Below are 8925 nucleotides of genomic sequence, written 5' to 3'. Positions count from 1 at the left end.
CTTGGTTGTGCCTCAGTCTTAGGTAAGCCCTGTGTCCCATGGTGCCTGGCCTGAGGCTTTCTCAGTTACCCTGCCCCTGCTCAAGTAGCCAAATGTTGCCTTGTGCCTTTGGAGGCTCAGTGATAAGGGCTCTTTGTCATTAATGTCATTCAGTAATGTAAGGACATTATTGTTTATTGAAAAATGTATGGAAGACAAAACATACCATTACAGATCAATTCATGTTCTACTTAATTAAATCCTAAATGTATTCTTGTATTTTGGCTACAAAATTATTGTAAATTATTTAAATTAAATTTATAAGGAAAATATTGCTTTCACCCATACAATCTTGATGAATTTTTCTACTTCCACCCTAAATTTTGATTATAGAAATAATCTTTATGCTAAGTTTGAAATTATTTTTTACTTTCTAGCTACACATCAAACTCTATTTTGCATCTTATTACTTTCAGAAATAAAGTTTTCTAACAATTATGAATAATCCCTGCTTTACTTGGTGTTACACTCTATAAAATGTCAAGGGTGCTCTTGTTCACATCTCAGTTTCTCCTTAGGAAAAATCTTAAAGTCAACTATTCCAAATTGAAGCTTGTGCTGTACATTTACTTATGGCATTTGCCATATTTTTGGACCCTGTCTGTATTATGATCTATTAAAAGGATCAAGGAGTCCTTCCAGAAATAAGAAATGAACCACTAGAATGTATATGGTCCCCATTGGGATGATCGTCAATGTGTGGTACTCTGTGAACGGTGAGAGGCTGGGCACCCACGTGGGTCATACAGGAGCTGTGTGCTGCATGGACAGTGACTGGGACAACAAGCATGTCCTCACTGACTCAGCTGACAACAGCTCAAAACTGATGTAGCTGTCCACACCTGTGGCAAGGACTTTGGAAACAATATCGCTATATTCTCTACAGACAAGCAGATGGGCTACCAGTGCTTTGTGAGCTTCTTTTATCTGCAGGACCTAAGCCAGATTGACGGCAATGAGACATACATGAAAATTCTTTACAATGACTGTAATATCACCATTGCTTTGTGAGGACTCCCCAGGGGAGTGCATCAACACAGGTCATAAGAGTGGAGTGTCCAACCAGTATAATGCCAAGTCTGGAGAGGTATTGGTGAGTGTTAAATAGCACTCCAAGAAGATCAGTGACATCCAGTTATCCAGGGACATGACCAAGTTCATCACTGCAACCAAGGACAACACAGCCAAGTTCTTTGTTTCTACAACTCTTGAACATCAAGAGATTTTCTGGACAGAACATCTCATCAACTCAGCTGCCCTTTCCCCAATTATAATGACCATGTGATACTGGGTAACAGACAGAAAGCCATAGATGTAACTACAACCTCCAACAGGACTGGCAGGTTTGAGCCCAGGTTCTTCCATCTGGCCTTTGAAAAAGAGTTTGGAAGTCAAGACTTACTTCACAACTGTCAACAGCGTTGCCTTCCCTTCTAATGGCAAGAGTTACAGCAGCAGAGGTGAAGATGGTTATGTTCACATTCATTGTTTAGGCCCACAGTACTTTGAATTTGAACTTGAGAATTAAGAAGCTGGATCTACATACAGACCAGGCAGTCGTCTTAAGAAAGTTTTGAACCCTAAGAAATAAATTAGCTTGGTAATAAAAAATGTGATGAAATTTATAGTGCTTTTCATTTTGGACTTGGGACTGGTTATAAAAGTATATGATATAAGAAAAAATCTGGCCGGGCGCGGTGGCTCAAGCCTGTAATCCCAGCACTTTGGGAGGCCGAGACGGGCGGATCACGAGGTCACGAGATCGAGACCATCCTGGCTAACACTGTGAAACCCCGTCTCTACCAAAAAATACAAAAAAAAAAACTAGCCGGGCGTGGTGGCGGGCGCCTGTAGTCCCAGCTACTCCGGAGGCTGAGGCAGGAGAATGGCCTAAACCCGGGAGGCGGAGCTTGCAGTGAGCCGAGATCCGGCCACTGCACTCCAGCCTGGGCGACTGAGCAAGACTCCGTCTCAAAAAAAAAAAAAAAAAAAAAAAGAAAAAATCTGTCATTTCTATATTTGAAAACAAATTTATTCTGCTCAATTGCAAGTAAACACAAAAGCTCAGTAATTACCATGAAAACATATGTTTATGTCTCATCTTCATCCAATTATTTTCTCTTGATTTATGATCCCCATACCTTGTATATTTCAGGAAATTATGAGTATAAAAACCTACATAACCTGAAATTTTTTAAACTGGAAAATATCAAAAATTGTAATTTTTCTCTATTTTCCTTTTATAGCATTAATATATCTTCATGATTAAATCTGTGTTCAAACTAATTACCTAACAACATTTGTAGAGTATCTCTGGAATACTCTGGAATATTTTGCATAGCTTTCTTAAGTTCTTTTTAAAAACAAACTTTGAGAATTTTAAATAATTATTACGAATATTTAAGTGTTTTCTTTTTCAGTGAGTGTGGTTGTTAACAACAGGAAAATGGTAAAGAGTTTAAAATAGGAAGCAAAGTGATCAGGCACAGTAGCTCATGCCCATAATCCCAGCATTTCGGGAAGCTAAAGCAGGAGGATCACTTAATCTCAGGAGTTCCAAACCACCCTGAGCATCAAGGGACACCCCCATCTCTACACAAAATTTAAAAATCAGCTGTGCAGGAGGTGTATGGCTGTTGTCTCAGCTCCCAGGAAAGCTGAGGTAGGAGGGTCGCTTGAGCCTGGGAGTTTGAGACTGCAGTGAGCTGTGATTGAGCACTGCACTCCAACATGAGTAAGCCCTGACTCATAAATAAATAAATAAATAAGAATTAGAAGGCCACAATTTTTATTAAAGAGGAAAAGCAAGTCTTGAAGGATTTACTACTTTTTCTTTACATTATATATTTCTAACAAAGAACTGAAAGGAAATAAATAGAGGTCTTCAGGAATGCTGATTTATATTTTATTTACATAGCACATCATAATACTGCAAATGCTTGTAGAATAAATTTTTTTTTGAGTGAATGAAAGTGTCAAAAGTGTTATATTGGCACAAAATTGTTCTGGGTTAACTCTGCCCTAAATTTTCTGAACATACACTGAATACCACTGAAAATGCTGCAGTCTCCTAAAGCAATTTGCTCTAAACTCTAATTAGAATATACCTCCTGAGATTTAGTTTAATATGATTTTTCATGACCACTTGATAGATAATTGTAAGAACTATGATTGCCCTTTCATAATAACACTCCTTTAAACTCATGTTCGTAGTGTATTCCCTGTAACAGACATCTTAGTCCATACTCTTGAATCTCTAAGCAGCGGTCTGGAATAGCACCCTCCGTCTTAAACTAATTGATAGGTCTGAAGATATGAAAATTCTCTGAAGAATATGCTCTATATATTCTACTGATCCTGTAGAAAGAGCCCTGTGTCTCAGTTTAATGGCCAACACTGAAAATAAATGCTGCTAATTTAATATCTATGATATATTATTATTTAGTCTCATCTGTTAGGGAATTTTCAAGGGAAATTTCTTAATAGTTGTACACTTCAGAAATAGGCAATTTGAGAAGTACATTTTAAAGAAATTTATTGTAAAATCTACGTGTAATACTATCAAGAACACATTCATTTAAGAAATTATCAAAATTGCAATGCTGACATAATTTGAGCAATAGCAGCTGATTTGATTTGAGTTTTGAACTTTAAATCTCTAATGACTGTCTAATCCTATATTATAGCCTTACAAAATTCTCAGATCAATTTTTTTTTTTCAGGATGAAGCACAGTAAAAGGTATCCTTGACACATGTTTACTTTTTATAAACTGTAAGGATCCTAACACATATCCAGTCAGGACTCTGCCCCGTGCTTGGTTTGATAAAAATGAAGGCTGTATATCTGTGATAAATGCAAATTTAGGAAGCCCAATCATCAGCATGAGGCTTTTCATAATCTTCTTGAGTTTCTATGTTTTCAGAGTCAATTAAACTTTAGGAATATTTAAGAGTAAAGTTATATATCATAATATTAAAATACATGTAAATTTATAAATTATATGACATATTAGCCAAATCACTGGCATTAAGCCACAAATAAATAAGAAAATGTGTTATTTCTTGTCCCAAATGTATTTTCAGTGAGATAAAATAAAACACCTATATTAAATTATTATAGCAGTATAAGAATTTATTGCTCATAACAACAACAACAACAAAAAAACTGAACTGCAGTCAATTACACTATGTAGTTCTAGCAACTTTATAGTTTCTTGTCTGGAGTATTATATAAATACCACAGAATTTTATTCAAGAATGAAACCAATGTATCTCTGCTAGATTCAGCTTACATCTATTACTTGAGTTTATGAATTTGGTAATTTATCCAGCAAATATTTAATGACCATTTATTATATGCAGAAAAAAAATAAAAACTTGTGATTCAATCTTTTCTACATCCATGCATTAGTTGACTCGCCTATTACTGTTTACATTTTCACTTAGGAAGAGTATTACCAGTCTTTCCAAGCTAATATGATTTCTTACCCAAAGAACTGCCTGTCTATGCCAATATGTATATTTACTATATTTTCTTATACTCTGACTTAAATTACCTCTAGAAATTCTAATTCAAAATAGAAAACACTTACATTTGCACAGTTTCACAACAAACTTTAGAAGTATATAATTTTCGAAGTTAAATAGAAAGCAACATACATCTATAGAACAGCTATAGAATAGTATATAGCAACTATATTATGTATCAAATATTACATAACATGTATAGATATTATTTTCTTTGGGAAGCTATGCCAGCATCCTAACTATCCTTAATGTCTTTGTCAAAGCCTTTTTTTTTTTTTTTGGTAATAATCATTGTGTAAATAGAATTTTTATAATGACAAGAGGTTATCCACAATATCGAGGCTAAGGGTTGCCCTAAGAGATGGAACCTGAAACTGGAAAACTCAAAAGATATCGGGAACCCAAGTATGACTATTTTTCGCTGTCTTCCTTTTCTCCCCCTCCCTTCCATGTTTCTCTTTGCATCCCTGCGTTATTATTTTACTTGTTAATACACTTTATAGAAAGGTCCTTCTGCAGCCAAACCGACTCATTTATGTTCAAGAAAATAGCCCAGTCAAATATTTTTCAGGATGTAAGATTATGTGGTAAAAACATGGCCGACAAGGACCATCAGTGTGGGAAGTGAGAGGAGGCAGTGCCATTTTGAGAAAAGAAGGAATCTTCATGGGGTAAGTATCCGCTCAAAAAGTGGCTATTATGGTTATCAACATTACATTCTATAGATTTTTTAGGTCTTTTTCATTTTATATAAAATATGTTTCTCTAGTTTAATTCTAATAGGAAGACAAAAAGACGTTAATTTTACAGTGAATCTCCCAGAATTTAATCAGGGACCATGTAAGTTCAAGTGATTTCCAAAATATTTAAAAAATGACAAAATTGTTGTCAAATCGTCTGAAAATTACACAGCATGATAAAAAATATTAATAAATGTATACAAAAATATAAACAAATATATTAAAATAAAAACAAGGAACGTATATTTATAGCAAAATATTTAAATTCTACCTTTTTTAGACTGGTAAGAAAACTTTAACAGAAGAATAAGCAAATGACATGGAAAGATTATTTATGTAAAGAAAATATAATTAATAAGCACATATAAGTTTTTCATTTATTATAATTTATCAAACTGTTTTCACTGTAGGGATAGAGTTGGTCTGCTGTCCAGTTGTTAGAGCCATGTGTCCACAGAAGTTTTGCCCTAAATGAGTCATGAGGACTTGTTATTGTCAGATAAGAAGAAAAAAGTAGAATTTTTCAAATGTAGTATGATTGCAATATTTTGCTTTAGCCTGCATTATATATTCATCAAACCAAGATAATAGACGAGTTCTACTCTAATTCCTCTAAAAATGCATTGTCTTTATATTTTCCAGCTTATGCAACAACAAAAAAGCTTTGACTTTGTGCTCATTTTGGAAAAATAGAAACAATTTATTGGAATGACATTTTTAAGAATTACACATTAAAAGAACATTTCCGATTATTTTATCTTCAGTAATGACTGAACTCTTAGTGACATTCTATGTCACATTGCCCATACAATTTTTTTTTTATGGCACATAGAGAAAACAAGGAGTAGCTATCAGATTCTGTGAGATTTGCATGATCTATGCATATATTTATTATTTTTATTTATAAAATTGGTATCTTCTATTTATATTATAGTTATATTTTTTCACATGTATATTTTAAGTGTATTTTCTGTAATAAGAGTTTATCTAAAGACAATAAAGACTTGGCAAATAATTTTTTAAATGTGATTTTCTGAGGTTCAGTCAGACAAAAAATATTTAGTATGAGTGTTCATGATAAGGATAGACATTACACCAGTTGCTGGATATACAAACGTGACAAAGACTCTCCCTGTAAGAATCTTATAATGTAGTAAGAGGACAGACAAATAACATCAAAATTTTGTAAAAGGAAACAAGACAATAAAAGCATAATATGGTAAAAAGCTAAGAGGAGGAGCTATTGGGCTTTGAAGGAAGAGTTCTTTCAAGGAAATGGGGGGACATGTGTTAGAGAAGATGATGGTGAACTGAATTTTGCCAGCCATCTCATTTGGATAATCAAATGTGTGTGTGTGTGTGTGTGTGTGTGTGTATAATTTTCTTCTGCAATTATCAGCTATCTTTAAGAGTGAAGAATCTGTTAGTGACAGTGTAAACTCAGAAACCAAGTGTAGCATATTAATCCTGGGTATGTGAAACCTAATGTGCAGCTTGATAAATGATCCAGGTTAATCAACAGCACCATTTAGAGAATATAAATATCATTTTTAAAACTTTTAATATATGAACTAGCTGCACTGGCCACGGTCACACGGAGTTCAATGATCAGTCAGCACTAAATACTAGCAGAATAATAAAATAAGTGATAAACTTTCCAAATGGAATTTCTTCATAAGTAGAGTCATGGAAATACTGCATACATTGCAAAAAATGTATAGAAATATTAATTTCCCAAAATATTTGGAAGTATGAATTCTCTTGAAAAGAAAAGGGAACTGAACTTGAAGCTTCTGTTTAACCAATGATTGATATACTGGTCAAAATTTTCACCAGTCTTCATGACTGAAAGATTGAACACTGATTTGTAAGATGCCACCTATGTGTCTCTCAGTGGGTGCCTACAATGGCTTACTTTGTGTTTTAGAGTTACGTCTTTTTCAGATTAACTAGATTATTCAGATTAACTAGATTTTTCAGATTTTCTAGAACACGGTCTCCAAATCAATGTGAGAAAAGTTGAAGCACATTCACTTGCCAATCAGGTATCAAAAGAACCAGCAGATTATAAGCAGCAAAACTTCTGATAACAGTGAAAGCTATCAGAAAAAAAGAATATGAAATAAATTATAAACACTTAAAGACCGTAAAGTAGAGACCGTTGTTGATGGTGACATGGCATCCTTGTTTTACAGCCCTGATTAGCAATTCCAGTCTCTAATAGAAGAACCAAACCATCAATATATGTTCTATATACTATTTTTAAAGAGACATGGAGGTACACAATTCACTTTAGATAGACTTAAATTAAATTACAATTGTAAAATGTCTATAAATATTTTGAAATAGAAAAATTATATTTCAATAGAGAATTTACTTTATGTATTATAACTTATAATCTCAGAAAAAATTCTGTATATAATTTCATCTTAATTTTAATGTGTATAATAATTATACTTCAAAGCGATGCTTTAACAATTTCTGATGTTTAAAGGTAAGGACCATTTCAAAAATCTTATAATCAAGCTGACTAACAATTTTCCCTCATGTCAAATTGCTTTTACACTTACTGTCTCTTTGATACAGTATGAAACCATTGAAACATATTTTCCATAGATATGCTCCAAAAGTTAATCACTACTTTCATAAAACTCAATATATTAAAAACTTGCCCATCTTAAGTTTCCTGAGCCTAGAATGTGTTGCATTTTTAAGAAAACTTACTTTAGTATGCTTCAATAATTTGTTCTTGTAGTAATATGCAATCCTTGCCGTACAAGTGTAATTTTTCCATTTCTTCTATAAATGAAGGTCTCCTCTAAAACAAGCTCATTAGTACCAACAGATATAAGAATGAAGTTTTTCATTTAATAAATACTTTTAATAAAGAGCAGAAGTATTCAATTTAACACTCCTCAAAAATTTCTCTGTATCTAGCTTTCCTTCCTGAAATGCAAAGCATCTTAAATGTTTTTTTTTATTTTACTTTAGCATCACATTATATACTCATTTACTTAATTTAAATAAAATGTCACTTGTGCCTTCATTCTGACAATACCCATTTGCTCTAATCAATTATTTAATATTTATTATATTCTTCAAAAACCATTATGGGTTCAATTTTTGTACAGCAAATAAACAAAATGATATTTTTAATTTTGAAAGCATGCCAAGTACATAAAACGGTCCCAGTTTATTTATTTCTTCCACTAATATTTCTATATGCTATAGCAACTGTAATCTCAGTGTTTTTTTTTTCTCAAAAACATCTTCTTTAAGACTAGCAATATACTGCTTGATATATCACCTGAAAACCTCCCATTACTTTTAATAATTTTTTAAATAATTTTTAACACAGTTAAACCTAGATATTTACCCAACTGATTTAAAAACTTACATCCACATAAAAGCTCTCTATGAATATTTACAGCAGCTTTATTCATAATTGCCAAAAACTGAAACAAACAGAGATGGTGTTAAAAAGGTCAACAGATAAATCAGTTGAGATATACCCATATTATGAACAATTATTCAACATTAAAAAATGTTACCAAGCCACATAAAGACATGGAGGAATCTTAGAAGCCATTCTGAAAGTGCACATGCTGTATAATTTCA

At 32.9% G+C, this 8925-nt stretch overlaps 1 pseudogene; it reads left to right on the top strand.

The window, feature by feature from the left end:
* The first annotated feature begins 703 nt into the window (after positions 1–703).
* On the top strand, positions 704–1630 carry LOC112621677 (annotated as a pseudogene).
* The last annotated feature ends 7295 nt before the right edge of the window (positions 1631–8925 follow it).

Source organism: Theropithecus gelada, chromosome 3 (genome assembly GCF_003255815.1).
Source record: "Theropithecus gelada isolate Dixy chromosome 3, Tgel_1.0, whole genome shotgun sequence".
Classification (NCBI taxonomy): Eukaryota; Metazoa; Chordata; class Mammalia; order Primates; family Cercopithecidae; genus Theropithecus; species Theropithecus gelada.
The sequence above is the reverse complement of the archived record's forward strand: the minus strand, read 5'-3'. Positions and strand labels throughout refer to the sequence as shown.